The sequence below is a fragment of the Motacilla alba genome, chromosome 10 (assembly GCF_015832195.1).
Source record: "Motacilla alba alba isolate MOTALB_02 chromosome 10, Motacilla_alba_V1.0_pri, whole genome shotgun sequence".
Taxonomy (NCBI): Eukaryota; Metazoa; Chordata; class Aves; order Passeriformes; family Motacillidae; genus Motacilla; species Motacilla alba.
This window is the reverse complement of record NC_052025.1, coordinates 11,952,317-11,974,969: the sequence shown is the minus strand read 5'-3', so window position 1 is coordinate 11,974,969 and position 22,653 is coordinate 11,952,317. Positions and strand designations below refer to the sequence as shown.

Here is a 22,653-nt window from a genome sequence, read left to right as displayed (position 1 = left end):
GCTGCCTTCATTATTGGTGAAAATGGCATGGCAAAGCTAGCATGAAAAATGAGGCTAAGCACCTGTCACTTCATTTTTCTGCAAAGAAACAAAGAAAACACATGAAGCTCTCTGCTCTGCACCATCTATACTCAGCAACAATTTGCTGCAAATAGAATAAAGCATCCGTTTGCTCTTGCACAGAGGAAGAAGCATGACATATAAAAGCACCTCTAGCAACTTACATATTTATGATAATCAGAAAAGATAAATCTCTGAATAAACACTGCAAGGAAATAAAACAAAGTAAGTGTGCTTCTATAAATAGAATCATTCCCTAAATACCAACTATTTGGTGATAAGAGCTTTACTATTGAACTTCACCTAACAAGCCGCAGTCAAGCCTCTGATTATTTCCTTCTACAGCACAAAGAGCCTCCTATTACAGCATGAATCAGCCAGGTACTAAGCACATTAGGTCTATGAGTAATCTCACTGCAATCACAAGTGTTTAGATGCTCCAATATTTTCTAGAATTGAGCCCTTGATCCCTATGAAAGATGGCTAAGACTTGATGGGTCTCAAGGCAGTGCCTGCTGGAAAAGGTAACCATTACATCAGAACCAGCTGTTTGAACATCCTTTGAAACCTGTCAGCTTTTATGAGTGGGAGAACTCACCTGAAAAGAACCCAAGAATGGAAACTATGGAGGAGGGCAAAGAAAAAGGCATAAAAAGCACATTATACCAGCTTGTTTCTACTGAATTTTCTGCTTCATCACAAAATAAGTGTGGCTATGTCAGCTGCTCTTTTCCAAAACCAAAATAACCAGATCAGGATGCCTGGAGCAGTGCTAAAGCCCACAGCCAGGGCTGTATCCCCTATTTCCTTCTAGCTCAGAGTGAACATTTTGGCCAGTTTGTACCAGGTCTTATCTGCACCCTCCCCAAAGTACAGAGCTGCAGCAGGGGCTCTGATTGCCTGAGAGGGAAAAGAGTGAATCCATGAGATAATTCCTTTAAACAAGTGCAAAACAAAGGAGTACGGGCAGATTCTGCTATGACTGAGACACAACCTGGTTTTTCCAATGTGTGGAATATCTAGAATCACCTGCCACCTTGAAGAAACTTTATCTCCACTAAAATACCTCAATTGTGAGCTGCGATGGCTCTTAAGAAATACACTGCACAACCAAAAGGAACACATAACTACAGACTGTTCTGAAGTAATGGGAATTTTCTGGCCAAGAGTTACCTCTGTGGTCTAACAATACCAGGAACTAAATTGTGACACAAGATGTTGTTGATTTTGCTTGAAGATAACTTTCTGCCAGGCAGGATGCAGAGAGCAGTACTGCCTCCTTTGCACAGTGACAGTGAAATCTTGCAAATGATAAAAAAGTAAAATAAAATAAAATATATAGATTTGATGCATCTGCAATTGTGTTTTCTATTGTGTTTTTCCTCCATCCACTGTCTTATTTTCTGCCAAATTTTGAGGGAGCATCTGCAGATGATTTTGCTGAAGTGTGGCAGGAACCATGAACAATCTTAATTTTACAAATGGTCCAGAAGCTGCCTAAAGGAAAGGCCTCAAGTTATCAGATGCTGAAGTTTGTTTATACAAGGTCACCAAAAAACTGTGATGCAAATATGAGGTAATCCTTTTATAGAAGTCTCAAAGTATTTTTTTTCAATCAGAAAGACCCTCATTGCTCTCATTTTAAACTCTATTTCAGTCTCTTTTCCCCCTGCCCCCCAGTAGAGGCATGTGAAACCAAGCTTTATATTATGGAGATACTTGTCTTTGCTCCATGAAGTTACTGTAGTCATCCTCTAATGCAAATGATCCACAAGAAGCCAAATCACCAACTTTAAACAAAAGTTTGAAGCTAAATCTAAAAGGTGTCCAAAATACTCTGTGAGATTCAGTTTTTGTACAAAACTTAAGTTGTCCTGTTTTCCTTTGGAAATGAATATGCATATGTCCAAAAATGGAATTTTTTTCCTTCTGCTTTGCCAAAAGAAAGATTTTTAGAAGGAAAAACCATGAAGAGATCTGAAGTTTCAGTCATCCTGGAATGAATAGAAGAGTTTATGGGGTAAATATATAATTTATTTAATCCATATTTATGGAATGATAATTGACTTTTTTTGTATGACAATCTTTGATGAAATTCACTTGAGCATCTAGTGGGAAGTGTGAGGAGTCTTATTGGTTTAATTCTTTTTAAAGACAATTCTACATTTTGTGAGACAGTGGCTGAAATATCACACCAATTTCCAGAGAAATCCTTAGCAGTGCATTTTAGCACTTAGAGAAGTGAGGAGTTCAGATCAGGGTCAGATAATAGCAATGCTGTGTGGGCTCTTGTTATCTTCACTTTCATTGCCATCTCTTATAATTAGTGTGTTAAAATACACATTCTAATTCTTGCAACAAAAAGAAAAATTACATCTGTTGGCAAGTGCCAGGCTGCAGAAATCTCATCCAATGCAATGATAGATGGAGCTGGGTCATGTAGGGACCTTGTCCATCACATTTCTTACCACAAAAGCAGGATTTGGTCACTGCTTGAGGTGAGAAATTGGCAAATACAGATGTCTCAGGCAACAAAACCGGGAGTTCAGTAGGTGGCAGCCTTCCCTTGGAGTTGGTGTGGAACCAAGGCACCGCGTGTGTTGAGCCCAGAGATGTTCTGGGAGGAGGTAGATGCTAAGCAGGGAATTTTACCACACGAGGTCAAAGATGCCAAAGTGTCTTACCCAGATGATCAGGAACAATCCAGCCCTGTTCAAGCTGCCTTTCTGGGGGGCACAGCCCAGGAGATTTCCTCCTGTCACTTCAGCAGGGTAAGGAATTGGGTGGTTTGTGCAGGTGGTTTTGGTGTTCAAACCAGGACAATATCAGCACATTGCTCCCAGAGCATATCATCACTTCCACAGCTCCCAGGCTCACTAGGCTAAAGCTTTAATGAAAAGGAATCATTGTCACAGTTATTCCTCATGACCAAATATATCCTTGGGTGGATTCTTTTAAGGCCCTTTTGGCCTTACTCCTATTAGTTTTAATTATGAAAGGAAAATAAAATCAATATTTTTTTAAAAAACCCTACCCCAAGCTCTGAAAAAAACCCCAAAAAACAGTCTACATTATTTTAAAGATGTGGCAAATAAAAGTATGCTTTTCAGAAAGACATACAAAAACATTTGCACTTGTGCCACCATATACCAAGATTGAAGTATGCAATTAGAAATGCACATGGATTTTTAAGGTGCTCTGACACATTAAGTAAGTTATAAACCATGGGATAAGTAACCACCTACAGGCTTCTGCCATTCTTTTAGCCAATTTTAACATGGCAGCTTTTCATCTGTAGACTTACATTTAGAAACCCTCAGCCTTCATGTATAAGCAATAAGCTTATCAAACAGTCATTTAAGCCTTGATTCTTAAAGAAAAGTTAACAGAAAAACAATATATATATATCATGTGTACTTAATTTGAAGGAAAAATATTCACCTTTTTTTGTTCTCCATTAGTTGAAGGTAAGCAAGTATCTTTCTAGGGCATTATGAGTGTTTAAGGATTTGATGTCAGAAGACTCCAAGTGTGGTTATCTATAAGAAAAAGCAAAAATCACCAGACTTCATCATCTTGAGGCACATCCTTTGAAAAACAGTCATATTTCTGAAGCCAAAGAAGACAATTCCTATCATCTAGCTTGACTACCACATACCACAAGCCAAATATCCTCTCTCAATTATTTCTGGGTTGGATCCACAATTTCAGATTTAGCTATGGTAGCTTCTTCAAAAGGATACTCAAACGTTATTGAGGGAAAATATTCATCTTCCTATTTAGGACAGTCTGTTGGTAGCCCTGACATCAAGATTAATTCCAGTCTTAACTACACCCCTCTATGTGCCACAGAGACCAATCTCCAACCTCTTGTCCACATTTCCACCCTGATCCTTTTGCTAGGCTTTCATTATCCACTGCTAAACCATTTCTTTTAAATGTACTGTACCCTAATGCTGGCTGGTGTTTACTGCAAAACTACAAGGCTCCAAAAATAGGAGATGCACTCTTCTCAATTATACAGAGCACTGCTCCATACAACATGCTTAAACTCTCAGCAAAGAGGTAATATGAGCAAAGGTGATTTTTTTTTGTATTTGGTCCTTTGACTAAATCTGTGATTTAATAAATGAAAGCGCTTAAGATACATTCAGTACCAAAAGCTACTGAAGGATTGACCCAACACACTATAGTAGCTGACAGAGCTGTTCCTTTCCCAATCCTAATTTTAACCACATTTTTAACATTCCTTGACACTTTCTTGACTATGTTCATGTTATTGTAGAGATACAGCTGAGATTCTGGGCTAGCAATGCAAGGGAATGGAAAGCAGACAATGGCCAGAGCATTCTTTGACTCGCTTTCTGAAAGAAAGTCAACAGTTGTTATTTTGAGGTGTATCGGAAGGTCTTCTTGTCTGAATTTCAGAGGGGACATCACCAAGCCCCTAACCAAGCCCCTAAATTGCAAAACCTGACCTAAAGCATTTTACTGAGGCACAGGGAGAATGCTGACTAACATTCTGACAAATATCTGGTGCAGTCATTTTGGTTACATAGGAAATGTTCTGATATGTTTGAGGAATGTGCTGAAAATGCAGTGTGAATATCAAAAAGCTGAGTAGGTCTTTCAAGTCATTTGCTGTCCATATGCAACATCATTATCTAATATCAATCCAGTCTTTCCCAGAGAAATCAATATTAGACTGTGTGCTAAGTTCATATTTTATTAACTACTCCATAGAGCAGAAAGTGCATGTGCTCAGTTAAGCTCCCCCATGACTGTCATTTAAAGGTGGTGAAATCTTTTAGATCCAAAACCTTTCTAAAGATGCTACAATTTTACACCAACTATGACAAAGTTATTAATAAAAAGGATAGAGGGAAGATGCAAGATACCATCCTCTCAGATTACCTGGGCAATTTCAAACATCCTTTCTGTTTTCATAACATATATGTGGAGAGGGAGCAGAAATCAGGATTTATTTATACACGACACCAGTAATCTGCACTACAGCCCTGTACTTATATAAAAGAATGAACTGTTTGAGGCATCACAGTTACAAAACTTTGACTGGCAAACTGCATTTAGCTGACTGCTGGGAGGTCTGTGCAAACAACAATAATTTGTGTCAGGACTTATGTTAAGGGTCATTGTGACTCCTTAGTGCAATGATGCTAAACAGCATGACTTTCTTATTAGTAGATAATATATTCATAATATTTAATACCTAGTTATATTGTGGTCCTATGGCAAATTCATCACTGGTTATGAAACACCCCACAATTGTCTACAATTTCTTGCCAGCTCTTTTATATTAAAGGAACTTTGGGAACAAAACAGCTTCTGTGGTAATTCAATTTTATAGCATGCTACACTGCATATTAAGGTGTACATCAAAAATTTGCAGGAAGCTGTACACAGATGCTCATGACTCTGCAAATCAGAGTAAGATTACCTTCTAAACCCAGATCTTTTCAGAAGTTCAGTGAAGGTCAGCAAAGACAAACCAGATTTACTTGACAATTTTGGGGCAGGACTCTTCTTGTGTCCAACAAGAAGATCCATTTACTTTTTCTTGGTATCTTCCTTATGACATTTTCCTACTCTCATGGCTTCATCTTTTTGCCATGCCTTTTTTCCAACTACTTCTGACCATGAAGCATTTGATAATATATTGACATCTGCTTTTTATCTAAAAATCAGTTACTCACTCATTCTCATGGGACACAAGAAACCTCAGACTGCAGCCTACATGTAGTCAAATAGAGATGAGTGACCAGAAGAACACTGGTTATTTATACTCTGGCCTTCCTAAACCTTTCCAACAGTCAGCTTTTGATGCTGTCCTCAAAGAGCAAAAATCTATATTTGAAGCTTTTTTTCTGCTTTTAGGCTTTATGTACCTTTGCCATTCCTCACTCCTTAGGGCTCTGTGCTTTCAACCTCTTTTTTTTCCCCTTAGCTTCTATGCTTGTTTCAGGCTGGCCCATCAATTTTATGCAATTGATGTAAATTTTTTTTAGGTCCTCAATTCAAATCTGGTCTACATCAGGATTGTATGCATGCAACTGAGGTAGTTCAGGGATGTGGGGGAAGAATCTACTGGTATATTGTCTTTTTCTGTAGAGGAGTTCAAAGGTAGAATGTTCTTTCTGATTCTGCTACTCCTGTCTTCAGCTAAGAATTCAGTTTTACTACTTCACAAAACATCACAAGACTTAGATCTTACCATGAAAGTCACAAAGACTTTAACAAAGAAAACCAGGATAAAATTCCATGATGGGAAAATCTACTTTCCTTTTGCAGTGATGGATATTGCAGATTGGGAGAAATGAGAAAATGTCCTGGGTGAAAGGCGTGTGAAATGATCTGGGAATGACCCCCCAACCCAAGATACCTAATCATCTCCACAGACTCCTATACTTTTATCACCTCCCCTCACTCCCATTCCCTACAAGAAGATTTACCACTATTTCTATATTTTAATTATGATTCTTGCTCAGACCAGAATTAATTTTGTCAAAAATTATCTTTGTACCCCCCTTTCTTGATATTTTTCTTCCTTCACCCAGCTTAATCATGTCTTGATTAAGCCCCTCAGTAGGAGCTCTATCATCAGCCAGATGCTATCAAAAGATTTTTACCTTTCCATCCTTATGCTATTTCTTCCATAAGTAACAAATTTAGCAGTGTGCTGTTCAATCCCAATAACACAAACACCTGAAATGCAAAATATCATTTAGCACCATGTTTCATCACTGAATAGGTAGAAGCTTTAATATTATGCTACTCTTACAGGAAGTTAAACCTTTCCCCTACACTTTTCAGGTCTCTTCTATCAGCTCTGTATTTATACTACTCCTGCTTTTAATTTACAGCTGTCTTCCCTCACTCAAGTCCAACCTTTGCCTTGCTTGCTATCTATATGCAAGTCACTTCTCACAGTTCTGTAAAGCATTATCTCATTATTCTGTCTCTCGCTGTTGAGCATTTTCAGACCTTCTGTGTGAAAGATGAGATATAAAAATAAATTGAATTGGAATACATGATGCTAAGTCCTGAACTTAAACAGACTACACCCACAGTGCATATATAATTTGACAGCTACAGGCTATGCTTTCATGGCGTACATCAAAAGGATTAATGCAAGGGAAATAAAGTTCTAACCATCCTAGGTAGTCTGACCTAGACATCAGACCCATGGCCACAGAACCCCAGGTTGCTATTAAACAATCTGCCAAAGAAGAATTGGGGTGATTCCAGCAATAGTTTCTGTGTGCCAGAGTCAAACTTCCAAGTTCATCTGGAGACATTCCTGTCTTCTGTTCCTGATGTCCAGGTAGTATCCAGCCTTCATTAATACAACATGAAAAAGCATTTGGGAGCTCATAGATTTCTGTCAGACAAAACCAAACAACAACAAAAACCCCACAACAAAAGCAGGATGATTTAGAGCTCTTCTAAAGCTGTGTAGTATGGAGGTTTGGGTGTTTGCTTTATTGAAACTGGACAAGTGTTTTCATTCTAAGGAGGAGCAGCAAAGATGAAAATACTGAGGATGTAGGTTGGCAGAAGGAAAAGGAAAAGCTTCATCCAATTGTGTGGGTCTTAAAAAAATCCAGAGCATTTTTGTTTTCTATCAGTATTTCAAATTACATAGGAGAAGGACAGAGATATAAGTAATTTCATGCATCAAATCCTGTAAATATGATTACTTGAACATTAGAAGAGCAGAAAGTTCATCCCATATCAATGTGTACAGATTTAGGAGTTATAATTGTTTCACTTTGTGTCAAAACAATAAAAGAATACATCAGAGAATCAACAGAAGTCATTCCAATTGCTCTAACTTCAGTTAACTCTCTTGGTGCAAGAGCTGTGACTTTCAAACTTACCTTCCTTCATATGGTCTTTAATCCCAAAAATAAGGTGGCACTAAAGTGATATGAGGAATAAATAATGAATGTATTTGGAGTTTCTACTTACAAATATATAAATCACTATGATCTAAATCCATCTAATAAAACTTAAATCTGAAAAGGTTAATATGGCTTTTGTTTAAATTTAATAATTAAAATTATTAAAAATGATCAGATTTTAAATTGTAGACACAGATTTTAAATATAAGACATTTACATTCTATGCCTTTCTGAAAATTAAGTTCCACAGGACAGCTTTTCCTACATTGACTGCAATAGGATTAAACTTGCATGCCTGCTTATTAATCTGCTAAAATATCAAGCCCCAAGATAGACATTAATTTTTGAGTATAGGAAAAATTATATTTTACTGCAGCAAAGCTCAAAACTGTAACTATGTAAGGACTTTTTATTTTTAACACTGAAAAAAAAGTACTAAAAAAGCCTTTGCATGTTTCTTCATAGTGCTGAGCCACACAGCATATTTCCCAAAAACAAACATCTCTCTGAGCCTAATGAGATGTCACATGTGACATGGTCCTTCATCATTTCATGTGGATTAAAATGGTTGGAAGTTGTTCAATTTTCAGGATTTATATTGCAAGATATAGATATTTTTATGCAGAAGAAACACCTGTTTCCACCACTTTTTTCCCTACTCAACACAAGTGATGTTTATTGTGGGTTATGTTCTCCCTCTAGACAGCAGTGACATAACATTGGTAAAGCTGCCTGATAATGTAGGAGGAATTTAGCCAAGAGCAACAGCCATTGTGAAGAGGATTCAATCCTTTCAACAAATCTCCACTAAAAGTAATTTAACTCAGGTAAAACTTGATATTTTACCTCAAGCCTTCATTTAGAAGTTAGTTACCCACCAGTACACAGATTTTAAATCCTCATGGCGTATATTGAACAAACTGAAATAGAATAAATGTTTCTAAAGAGGAACAAAAGAAGATTATGTACAAGCTGGCAAGTAGAAATGTTATAGGAATATTTATTGCAATTATCAGCCAACTTTATATTTTAATGATCTAGGTTTAAATTAGGGAGAAGCATAAAATTTGTGCTATAAAGAAGCAATTCCATTTATTCCACTAATAAGTTGCAACCTGTTTCCGTTTATGAGCGTGCACATAAATGTATTCAGTTAACTTGAATTATGTATGCATGCCTGAATGTTCATGAACCATTTCTAATGGCTTTAGGTTATTGCAAATCTGATATCCTGAGAGTAACTTATCCACAAGTATGTATGGAAGTGGCAAACTCAGCCCTGTGCCCCATTTGTCTGTTTCTGCTTGAGAGTGCCAAGGAAAAGGGATTTTAAACTTCACTTCTGGTGCTGCAGATGGGTGGCCTTTAGCTCAGGGGCTGCTGTAAGAGTCCTGATGGCACTGCAAAGCTGGTCCTGCCTGCTGAATTTACATAACTCCCTGACAGTTTCCTGTGGAGAGATGAAAGAATCTGGGGACATTTCAACAAGAGGGATAGATGGTCTGGGAAAGGGACATGATAAAAGAGCACTGTGCTGCTTGGAAAAACTATGTTAAATTACACTTGGGATTTGTAAATAATGAAGCACAACCAGAACTATTCAGCTTCTAGACAAAATCTATTATTATTGTTGCCATCATCATTTTAGAATTCTGGTTTGCTTATTCTGTAACCTGAGTGCTGAAAAAAGAAAATAAGAAGTTAATCACTGAAATCACTATACAAGAAAATTTATGCATCTTCCTCCACAACGAATTGGCAGATTACCTGAGTCAGTTTTACTTTATGCTGCATTCACCTTTCTCTTGTCCACAGAGCTGCTCTGCAAGCAGCACACTGATAAAATGTGTTCACAGGTAGTACAAACCAGAGGAATACTATTTAACAATAATATTACTAACAGAAGACAAGAAAAAGAAAAGAAAAAAAGATTCTTGAACCAAATTTTGAACCCAATGCACAGCTTATCACAGGCCAAAACAGAAATATAAAAGAAAAGTCAGGAATTTAAGCTATGTAAAGGACTGTTTGTTTGACTGGTGTGTGGGTATGATGAAAAGGACAACAGACAAGCAGAATTTTAGAAAGAAAATCCAGATGCAGGCTGGGCAAATGTGGGATGCAGCACAAAGAAAATCCTAGACAGAGCTTTTGAGTCTGGGTACCAGCTGAAAACAATCTCCTGTTTTTGATCCTCCTATGCTCAAGGAAAAGGTACTTGGCATGTCTTTTTAAATAAACAGGATTAGATGAAAGACATTTGTCTCCAACATCAAATTCTCCTTCTAACTGGAACAAACTTGTGAGACTGAGTGCTTGACTAACTCAAAACCAGTGACAATGTTTTTTTGAAAAGCCTTCCAGTATTTTCATTAACATCATATGCACCGTGGCAATGAGGTGGCCTGCATTTTAGCAGTACAAAAAAATAGAACTTCATATTACAGTTTTAGCAATAAGCTGTAAAAACACCCATTCTGAAAGTCACTGTGAAGTTTGATAAACCATTCCAGTAAATAACATTTCTGGGGGCTAATCTGTAGTGATGACTCAAGACATACAATCTCTTTCCTACAAACCTGATTTCTGGCACTGGAAATAACTGCACAGCTGTGAGATTTGCTGACTCCAGTATTTAACATCAAGAACTTGGAATACAAGATCTCAGTTCTAATCAAGCAGCTATATATGTTTAATGTAATTCTGCCACTGTAAAGCACAAGCTCTCCTTTCTTTGAAGATCTCTGATGAAGGACAGATCCAGAGCAATATTCTAAGGAACAGTCTGTGATACTTTTGTGTAAAATGAGCCATACAACCAAAATTCTGAATTTATGGATCATAGAACATGAATAAAAGAACACATATTTAATATCAGACTTTTCCTGAGAGGTCAAAAATTACCAAAATATGTTGGTGGGTCCATTTTACAAGGTAGAGGATTTCTCCAACCATTCAGTTGCTATTTTCAAGCTCTGCAACATGCCTACAAATGAAGTATAAGAATTAATATCAAGAATAGTCATGGCCTTATAGAAGATTTGGGTCTAGGCATTCTCAGACAAAACACATGACTAAGTCATCACTATCAGCAATAGTTAATTTTATCAGCTTATGAGGGCAAGACAGAAATTGCCTGGCTAAGTAATAGCAAAGGTTCACTTAATTCTTTTCCAGTCTCCAGCTAGGCCCATGATCAGACGCTCTGGAGGAGAGGGCGACTGTGCTGGCAAATTTACTGCCATGTTAAACCTCATCTGTGTGTCAAGTAACAGCCCAGAGAGTGTCCATCCCACACAGAATGCACCTCCCTGTGGTCAGCCCAGCTCCTCATTACACTTCCCAGTGGCTGAGCTGGACTGGACTCCCAGCAGCTGCACACATTCCTTCCTTTTCCCAACTTCATGTTTCTATTTGATTTTGTTGACTCCATGGAAATGGAGCCAACTTTTCTGCCAGTTTTAATGGATTTTGCCTTGAAATAAACAGAAAAATGCCCATCTATAATAGCTGCTAATTTAGTTCCTAATCTGTGTTATGCCAGACAGGAAGTTTCTTTGGCTGACTTTGAGGGAAACAGTAAGAGACAAAAATGAGAAAGGGCAAGATTTATCTAGGAGGTGGCAGCAGCTAAACTCTTCAGCTAATGCAGCTGCTGACATTTCCAGCCATTCAGTGCATTCCTCCCTAGGGAGAATAAAGCTAAAAGAAACTACTTAGTATGAAACTACTGGATGTCCATTAAAAGTCATTCTAGTGGTGAAGATGAAGAGGTTCATTGGCAAAATACTTTTTGTATAAATCTAAAAACAACATTAAAAGCCTTCCAAAAAGCAGGCAGTTAAATAGATTCTTTCACACTGAGAACCAGCAGTACATGAGACTAAAATGGATTCTAGGAAAAAAAATTACTTTTGATTCCAACCACTGATAAAGAGATTTCCCAGTCAATGTCTGTGTAATGCTGAAGAGGATGATTTTTTGCACAAAGCCCTAAGAGGTCCTAGAAAATATGATTCAAAGAACAGTTTTAGAAGCAAAATTCTAAGAAATTTTTAGGGCTGGCAGATGACTTTCTTATATTAACACATCTTCTACAGGATAACAGTAATAAAAAATAGCTCTATTCTATCGAAGTATGGCACTTAAAGGTTCTCTCTGTTCAAACACTATGGAAATTATGGAATCTGGGATAGTAGTAACATCTGATGCTAATGAACTTTAAAAATGAATGGAGATGATTTAAACTAGTTCAGAATTAAATTTCCTCAAAATATCTTTAAAATACTCAGCCTATGAAACAGGATAGGCAGTTTTGGAACAAGAATCTTTGTAAGGTACCTGCCAATGATGGTATCCAACCCAACAAATGAGAATATACCAAATATCTCTCTGGACATGACTCTCCCATGGAACATTCAGTAGTAATTCCATAGTCCTTTTCCCTTATGCACAATATATTTCTGCACAGAAAACCTTCAGGATACAAATCAAGGCCAACACTTCAGTGCCCCAGGCTTTTCACAAAACAGCAACAATTCCTGTCCCCAGAACCCCAAACCTGCCAGCTTACCTATATATAGAGTGGATGGCTCTGGGAATGGGTGAAGACTGCATGAAATAGGAATGCAAAACAGCTCCACAGAAGTACAATTTTACCTCCATAAGTAGATAGCTTGGTCAAGTCTATAATTTATGTTCCCTCTAGACACTACATTTGCAAGCAAGGCAATGCATTCCCTGATTTAACCAGATTTTCTAAGGGCATGGGTTTAAGTGCTGCTCACTGAACTCCCTCTTCATTTGAGTTCACTGGCCATAATGAGGTGTTGTGAACTTCACTGTTAGATTTACACTTTTGTTTCACATTCATCTTATCTGCTCACCACCTCCACAGCTGGACAGAAAGTCAAGACATTTAGCCCTTTATAAAAGCTGGCAAGATTGATAAATCTTTTACCTTGTTATATAAGCCTGAAATGAGAAGCTAAAAGAGACAAAAAACTTAAGTGGGAATCTTTGTCAACTTCTGTGAATGCCATTTAAGAAAACTGAACAGAAAATAGATGTACATGGAGAAGGCGGTTAAGGAAAACATTTCAATTCATTTTCAGCAAATCTGGTTTTCTACTTTGCTGTTGAAATGAAAGCACAAGTGGCAACAACTCCATGCCTACGCTTGTTATTGCCTACTCAAGAATCAAGTGCTCTTTCACTCAAGACTTGATTGTTGGAAAGAAAATAAACTGTCAACCGGTGAGACTTGTTATCAAGCTGGAAAGTGAGAAAGGCTTGCTTGCTGCTGCTAGTCTTGGGATTTCATCAGAATGGCTTTTAGAAGCACATTCTTTTGCTGTAATCCTTAAAGGAGTTCTCTTAGAGGAACAGCATGCAAGGAGACCAGAGGGAAAGAGCCCCCCACCCATGCCTGTTTTCCTTAGTAGCCTTGCCCCTGTAATTGAGACAACATGGTTCAACAGAGACAAAAAAGGGATTCCAGAGGCTTCAGTTCTTCCTTAGTTCTATAGCACCCTGTTTTTACACATAGGAAAGCCACTTGATCTTTCTCTGCTTCAGTTTTCCCATCTGTAAGACATGACCGATATTCAGCTTTAATGACACACTAGGAGGTCTCAGATGATGTCTATTTACTCAAGCTAACTTGCAACAAATTAATTTGGCATTTGATCAAACCTCATGTTCTCTGTTCTCTGACAAGCAGGCTTCTCTGAGCTGTAACCCCCTTCTATTCTCTGGGCAGCAGTTGCTCTCTTTGTGCTGTTCACCACCCAAACTTCAAGCTAAAGATCACTTTGCATGAAAAATGTTATACAAAAGCTTCTTGGCCTGCTGCTGACTGTCTCACAGGTGTGAAAGTCTTCTGGGAGTAAACCCTAGGAACAGCTCCAGAATGCATACAGCATCCCACTGTGCTCATCACTCAGTTCTGGCTCTCTAAGCAGCACTTCAGCAGGAGATTGCAAATATTGCTAATCCAAAGAAGACAGCAATGGGGATTAGAGCAAAAACTATTTTAAGTGATGTGACTAATAAGTCCAGAAAGATAGTAGCTGTTTCATGAGATTTCATTTATTAGTTGCTTATGGAAAAGCTTTCAATGAGACCTATACACCAGGGTCTATGTATTAGTTAATAATATTTCAAGGTTATACTTATCCTAAAAAGATGTCTTCTAGATAATTAAAGGTAATTGACCCAGGTCAGTATTCTTATTAAACAGCGACAGTGAAGATGATTTTCATAGACCAGATTAAAATAAACATAATATGGGCCAGTGTCAATATAACCTGATAAGGAGGAGACAACACAGGACAGCACACTGGGAAAAAAAGAGTCATGATTTTACTACAAAATTTAGCCCAAAGACTGGGGTTTATTCACATTATTAAATAAAACTGTAGATGAAAGAGTAATATATGCAGAAATTAGAATTTTTAGGGCTAAATTGCATCCAGTTTACACAGTAGACAGTTCAGGCCTTTCCTGTATGGTTTAGCAAGAAGCAGCCCCCATGGCAGGTTAACCAAAGATTCATTTAGCCCATTTAGCCCATTTAGCCCTAGTGTCCTGGCTTTTGTAACAGCCAAAGCAGATGTTTAAGGAAAGGTTATGAACACAGGACAAGCATAGAATATGTCCTGCCAATTCTCAGCAAACCTGCAGTTTGGAAATTTCCTGAGCTGGAGCCTGGCCCTACATCAGTATCTTTAATGGCTCTTTATGAACTAATTTTTCCATGAGTTTATCTAATCATTTTAAGAAACCATTTCTACTTTGGCATCTTCAGCATCCTGCAGCAATAACTTCCAGAATTTAATTAGGTGTTGCCTGATCACTTGTGGTTTTTTTCAAGAGAAAGTAAATAATCACTATCTCTTCACTCACTTCATGCTCCTCCTAACCTTGTGTAGCTCCACCATATCTTGCCTCACCCTTATTAGTCACCTTTTCTCAAAACTGGAGAAACCCAGGTGACTGAATCCTCCCTTGCACAGAAACCATCACATCTCTCTGATCACATTGTTTTCTTTTGTACCTCCACAACTTGCATCATATTCTTGAGATGGGACAGCTGGAATTGCACAAAGCATTCAAAAATGAGGTTGCACCCTGTATTTTATTCTAAATGTGGAAAACATTAAGAACATCATTTATAACCCTCAATGCATTTATAGCATGCCCCAATTCCCCCTATTCAGCTGTCACAGTATGTCTCTTCTGTTCTTCATGTTTTGTCCTCAGCCCGGCTCTGTGCTTTCCATCATCCCTTCACCTATGCTCTGTCAGCACCACATCTTTCTTCTTCTCCTCAATTTCTTCTGACCTCAAATACGAGACAGCAAGATCCCTGACCCATATCCCTGAAAATCTGGAGGATTTATGGTGCCCTGTATCCAGGCTTTATATACTACCCAGACTTACATGCTGCATAATATCTATTGCCACTTTCTTTTAGCCTGTGCCTCTGCCTTAGCAGCTGAAGCCAGAATTCCAGCTTCAGAAAGATTCCCTGCACACTTTTCACACATTTTAAGGTAAGTTTTTACATATAAAAACACCACAAGGCATTTTTCCTAAAGAAGTAAAGCTAAGTAAGACATACTTGCTCATGTACAATCCCAAACATAGTTAAATAAGTCAGGCATCACAAACTGGGGGTCCTGCACCTTCTCACAACCATATGGACAAAGAAAAGTTACCTTCAGGGCAGGCTCAGCTCATGAGGGCCAATTACCCTTCAGAGGTGCTTGTGTCTCATTGACTATATTGAGAATCTAGGACATGTGTGATACTAAAATTAACATCTCAGTTAAGTGAGATGACTGGAATTTTGCATTTCTAGGACAAAACAACCTGGGGTTATATGAAAACAGAGCAGCAGTTAAGAACCCAGCCCAGACTGCCTTCATCCCAGTATCCTAAACCTTACAAGCAACACCTTGAGTTTTAAACCCACTTTTTCCTAGGTAGATTTTGTACAGTTAAAGGCAGACCATACAACAATTGCTGTGGACTGTGCCAAGCAAAATTCCCAGGGTGTTTGCTTCTGTTGGGAATAATTGCCAAAGGGGGCAATTCATTGAAACTTCAGCTATCAGGTTTCCTGCTTTCCCTATAAACTTTTACAGACTGGGCATTTCAAAATGGTCTAGTTCATATCCAAGTGTTTCTTTATGGCAAGGATTTCTTTTCAGCAACACACAGCAAGAGGTCCAATAAGCAGCAAAACCACAGCATCTGCAAACTCTCTCCTCCTTCTCCTGAATGCTGTGCACTTCCTACATTTGAATTGCATTTCTTGTCTTGGTTTCTCAGCCTTCTAGTGTTACTTTAATGCAATTGCCTAGTTAGCAGAACACTTCTTGCCATCCCTTTCCTTGAAGCAGCCTCATGCTTCAGATTGACACAATAAAACCAAACCTCAAGAATCTCTCTCACAAATGGCACACAGACCAATTGGCCCTGGGTACTGCTTGCTTCATTTTTACTTTTCATTTTATTTTCTCATCATGACTGTAAACCAAAATGAACTGAAGGGAGTGAAACCACAGACACCAATGTACATGTAAGACTTCAGCTGAAGTCTCCAAAAAGGCAGAAGTACCCACTTCTTTAGGGGAACCTAATCTTTTACCCACATCTCCATAATCCCATGAAAGCAGAGAACACATTTGCTTGCAGAATTTTGTTTATGGATCTACAGTAATAGTTCTTGTATGAGGGTGAAACTCCACAGAAAAATTAGGACAAACTGTTTATATCCCACTTGTAAACAGGGAATGACAGGAAAAGAAATAAAAATACCCACCTAAACTAGTAAAAGCAGGAGTCAAGGAGCTTAGCATCACAATATTCCATTTTTGAGCAAAACAGCATTCAATTTAAAATCAAAAATATTGAGTCAAATTGTACTGATAATCCAGAATGCTTCCAGGCAAATGCTACATGAGAATGTTTTCTTTTCCTGTATTTCAGATAAGGAGGAACAACTTTCTTTTTCCCCTTGGTACTCTAGGACTATTCTATCCACCTGCTACTTGTTTATATTTCTTGCAGTTATCAGGGGCTACATTTGGTTTACTCAAGGATAACAACCACACATCCAAAAACTTAATTAATTGAAAAATAAAAAAACAAAAAACCCTAAACACTTATCTGGATTAATCTCCCAAATGCATTTAGGTCGTTTTTTATTCTACTATCACTACTTACCAAGAAAAACTTGTAGAAAATTACTAGAAAGGTGTATAAAAAAGAGGCTGAGTTATTCACTTTACACACCGAGTGAGCAACTTCAGCACAAACTCATCCATTGCACCTGTCCTATGAAAACACTTCCTTCAGTGCTTCTCCCCCTGTCCCCATTGCTGTGACAACAAAAGGTGCTTCTTCCAAGAGGTGCAAGTGTTCACAAGAATTTAATTCAAACACATCATATCACACTGCAGATTAAAAAGGAAGAATGGCAACACTGCTTGAAAGCACCACCCAAAACTATTTATATATATATATATATATATATACATACATATATTAATGTTGCCATGTCATCAGACATGAAAGATAAGTTTTTCACTCATTTGAACAGACATTATTTGCTTTGCTAACTAAACCACTGCCACAGTGGTATTGCTTTAGAATAACAAATATGATCAGAAGAGAGACATGAAAGTGACTCCAGATTTTCTCTGCATTAGTCAGAATGGTGAACACAGAGACGAAATGCCAGGGAAACAAAACACTACAAGCTCACAATAAAGGCTGAGTATAGGATGCTTCTGAACAGGCAAGCACTGCTTTGTTGTAGAGCTTGTGTGAGGTGATCAGATCTGTGGTTTTTTACCATCAAGCCAGAAGTGGCTCAACGTGTTGGACAGGTAGCCCTGAGTGCTGTATTTGGAAATGCAGGCAAGGAGAACTTATTGAAGGCATTGAGGTGTAAGATCCACAAAAGTTAATGTGTGATCCCCACAAGCAACAGAAAAGAAGACAAAGTTGGCTCTAGTCAAAAGTGTCGCCTGAAGTGGTCCTACTACAAATGGTAGAAAAAGAATAACGTCCCAGAATAATTGCCAGCACATATTTTTCCCCATGTATGTGCTCTGACCTCTTGGACTCTGGCCTTCACTCTGAGCAAGATGATCCTGAGACTGAGAAAAAAAAAAAAAAAAAAAAAAAAAGGAATGATTTGCCCTTTTGTGAAGTTGGTGGGGTTTTGCCTTTTTTTTTCACTCTTGACAAGTAAATAAATAATAACAGGAGCAAAACCAAGATCTCTTTCACTCCAGTTTGGGCAATTCACATGAGACATTTGCAGAGCAGGCTATTTTATGGATCTTTCTTCCTATGCCATCATTGATAGTCTAAATTCTTTCTCACTCAGTTTCCCAAAGACAGAAGAACTGTCCTCTTTACTATTCCCCAAGACTCCAGGTCCCATTACACCAAAATCTTGGGAAGACAGTTCAGCAGCACTATTTTTTGACAAAAAATATATGTTCCTCTTGTTTGCCACTTTGGAAAGGGGTGTTTATTTGAAAGAATAGAGCCAGGGATGGTACTTTGTGAAAGGGCTGCTCACGTGGCTGCCATGTAAACAGTTTCTTCCTCTGTTTATGGACCTGCCCCAGGCCCAGGGTAAGTGGCCAGATTTGGACATGCCTTGACAGGTCTGTGCATTAGTGCTGCTCAGCATTATGTAAGTCTCACTCCTCCCAAAACAAGGCAAGTAAGCTCATTTCCCCATAGTCCCAGACCCTCCTGGGAGGAGGATAAAGATCTGGGCTGAAACACAAACCCTGGCACAGAGCCTGATGTGCTGCCCTCACAAACTCAGCCCTCTCTTATCACCACCCATGGCTAAACAAAAGCTGGATTCTTTTGACTGAAAGCAAAACCAGGTTTTCTACTCCTTTCTCCATCAATACTGAATCCAATATCTAAGCTTTGAGAAGCTTTGAAAAAGCTTCTCAAAGAGAACTAATGAAAATTATATGACTTTTTAAACAATCTATTAATTTTCTCTCTTTGTATTAAGAGGCTGTTTCAAGAATGGTTATGGCTGAATTCCAAAATCCTGCACTGGAAGATATGCGAGGAGAGCACAAAACATCTTCTATAAAAAGATTTTTCAACTGGGAAGGTAAATGTGTCCATTTACCAAGCTGGCTAAGCCTGCAGATGCAAGAGGCCTTGCTAAAATAATGGAAAATGTAAGCTGCATGACAGAGCTGGGAGCAGAGCTCTGCACACACGCTCTGCAGTGATTCCAGCCGTGGAACTGTGCCCACCCCAGCAATAACTGGAGTCAGAGGAGGGATTCATGTAGACAGGGCTGCTCCATAGTCTGGCTCTTGCACCCTGTGCTAGATATTCATCCTGATCTCAGCAGGAAAGCATGTGTTTGCAGAGCTGGCTTGGGCTGCACAAAGTTAAACTCTTTATTAAATTTTCTACTTGGCAGTAGTCAGCAACAACTTTCAAGCATGCTAAAAAAGTTTATTTTTGAGATCCAGATTTATACAGTGGAGTGCAGCACATGTTTTCTGAATCAATGTTTTTCCCATCCTTCCCTGTGGAGATCAGGGCTGCAATTTTTCAAGCGATGTTTAAGATTAAGAGTCTAGCCCCCCTTTTCAGAAATTCCAAATTTTAACTGGCTATGATCCCTGCAGTGTAACCATTCAGTATTGCTGGCACTGTTTTTAATCATAATTTTTGGTTGAGACCAGTTCATGATCAAGTGAGAGATGCCACTTGAGAAAGGAAGGTACAAGCAAAGATTTGAGTTTAAATGCAGGCTGCTAGAAATAATTAATTCTGCCTTGTTTTGTTTTTTGTTTTTTTTTTTTTTTTTTCAATCATGCAAATTTGATCTTATTTGGAAATAACCAGAACTTTTACAATGACTTTTCCTACCTTCAAAGCAGCTCTTTTCCAAACACCTAAAACCCCCAAATTTTTAAACTATCATTAAATACCAAATTCACAAAAACCTCTAAGTGGGTAGTTACCTTACTAACTGGGTTAATTGCTAAAAGCATAAGCTAGCTCTTAGCAACATATAAAACCCATGGAATTAATAGCTTTATAAAATACAGATTGAAGTTTTGAAAGCTCACATTTAACCAGCTATTGGCTAACTGTAACACACTGGTTATTAATAAATCCAATTTGTGTCACAAAATTGATGGTATACACGTACAAGTTAACTCAAAATCTGGCAACAGTGTATTTTAAAAAACACTGCCGTGCAATTTTTAAACAAGCTGAATTAAAATTAAATCTCAGAAAACCTGTCAGCACCTATAAACATAGACAAATTGACCTCTCCACCACCCCCTGCACTCATTCTTGCCAAAAGAAAATTACACACAAAAGATGAAATCACTCTCAAACCTGACTGCCAAGCCCACAAGGGGAATTCAGATCACATTTTCTATCTATAAAATGTCCATTTTAGCCACTAAAGCAGGAGCTACAAATATAGAACGTTTAATGCCAGTGTAACTGTTAAAATCAACTCCATAATTTAAAACCTCTGTCCCTCCTCTGCTCAATTACACATTGCAACCAAATCCACTTTCAGCTGAAAGCCTGTGCATCAGTGACTCCCTTTTTTAGGCTGGGCCACAGAGACTTCCTACCAAAGAGACAGGGAGGACCATTGCTGGAGGAGCAATGCTGCAGATTTAATTCTACACTAATTCTGTAAGACAAAAGTGTTGTCTTAAAGCACACAGCTTATGTTTGCAGCTCAATCAGTCCTGACACGACAAAATATATTGACAAGATTTTCAAGAGAACACTTTCCCTCGCTGTGCCCTGCTGGGTTACGTAACAGTGACACCGTGTGAAGAGCTACAAACTTTACAACCTTTGAGGCTGAATGCTTTTCTGCCAAGCACAGCAGCAGCAGCACCAATATTCCAGGGGACAGGGAGCATTATCCCTGCTGCTTGCACGATGCTGGGGCCTCTCTGGAAGAGCCAATCTCCTCGGTCTCCCCTCTTTCCCATCGCCAGGAATGCGATCAGTGGGATGTGCAGTCCTGTACCTGACAGCTTCAATCTCACATTCATTGTGCTCCAGCCCCTTAGGGTGAGTTTATGGCTAAGCTGTGTAAGGGAAAGCTCCCCACTCCCAGGAAAATTACTTGATGTAATACTCAGATGTTACTGATGCACTGAGAAATAACTGAAGAGCGAGACCCCTGAGAAGACACTTCATCACCCTCCCAAGCACCATGGAAAGAACAATTTGCTGGTTTCTTGAACAGTGCTGATACATTTCCTGCTCAGAATAAAACAAATCGGAGGACAACAGCTTCTTTTCAATCAGGGAACCCTTTAGATCGCATTAAAAAGATTTAAAAAGCAAAAGTTTAGATATAAATTATTAGCCACATTAAATCAGTTCAACAGCAGAAATTTGTTTATGGTTACATAATAGATGCAAATAAGGGACACTACCAAGCTGCCGAGAGCCTTCCAACTGAAGCAACAAATTACAAATTTTCAACCCCCCTCCACATTATTTCAGCTGCCCATGTTTTAACATTTTTAACTTAATTCCAGAGAAATCATTATTTCAAAAGAGAGAAAATTAAGTACAATTAAGTTTCTACTGAATTAAGTAGAATTGTAACAACAAGTTGTGGGGAAGAAGAGCAATAGGGTTTATATAGCAAAATTTTCTCTTTTTTAAACAATGCAACACTTGTGTAGCTACAATGGAATGCTACTCCCACTAGATTTCAACTGCACTTCTGCAAACTAGCACATGTAGATAGACAAAATAGGAAGTGTTCTTGGATGGAAAGTACAGCTTTTCAGTTGAAGAAACCATGGTTGTTCATAAAACTAAGCTTCAATGTAAAAAGGTTCATATAGCACAAACACATGCAGCAAGACTTACTGTGCTCAAATTTCAGTTTTACACACACAAAAAAAGGGAGAATCAAGTAAATTAGGACATTTTTATGAAAAGAGAAGTATTAGTGGTACATACAAGGAGTAGCATTTGGAATTAGCCTGAATATGCCAAAGTGTCAATGACAGTGGAACCAGTCACAGAAAATCTCTTTTGCTTATAAGGAAATATAAGGGGTTCCTAGCATCTAATTTTCAGGGTAAGCTGATTTCAGAGTATTCCACTTTAGAAAAAATAAGCTATTACAAGAAACTACTACACTAACATTTATTTTTCTCTTTTCTGTCTGTATCACTTCCTAAAAAATAAGTGAAGACACATAAAATCCCTTTCAACAATGAGTATAATAAAACTGATGTATGACATGGCATCCCCTGCTACACAAAAAATGCTTGGAAGTTCTTTTTTGTGCAAAACATCCTTAAAATGGAAGGAGAACTGCCTGGGAAGCTCACACACTTGCAAAGGAGTTGCATCACAAGGAGGATACTGGACTTGTTGCCAGTCCAGGCACAACTGGGTATCCTGGTATTCTCACTGCCACCAGGACTTCCCTGGTCTTGGAGCATGGACCCCAACTTCAACAAATTCAGACCCTCCCTGTTGCTTCAGTTCTCAGCAGACTCACAAGTCAAAAAAGCAAAAGAGACCAATCAAAATTTTGTATGGAGTGTGTATTTCCTGATTAAATCAAAGTAATTGACGTTACAGGTGAGAT

At 38.3% G+C, this 22,653-nt stretch overlaps 1 long non-coding RNA gene across 1 annotated transcript in view; it reads right to left on the bottom strand.

Moving 5' to 3' along the window:
- Positions 1-22,653, bottom strand: part of LOC119705265 — a 142,197-nt gene that overhangs the window by 11,610 nt on the left and 107,934 nt on the right. The window contains exons 7-10 of the long non-coding RNA XR_005258179.1: positions 10,887-10,968; positions 6,708-6,783; positions 3,502-3,599; positions 2,745-2,947 (exon numbers count right to left, since the gene is read on the bottom strand). This is a non-coding gene — a long non-coding RNA (uncharacterized LOC119705265). The remainder of the gene's footprint in view (positions 1-2,744; positions 2,948-3,501; positions 3,600-6,707; positions 6,784-10,886; positions 10,969-22,653) is intronic.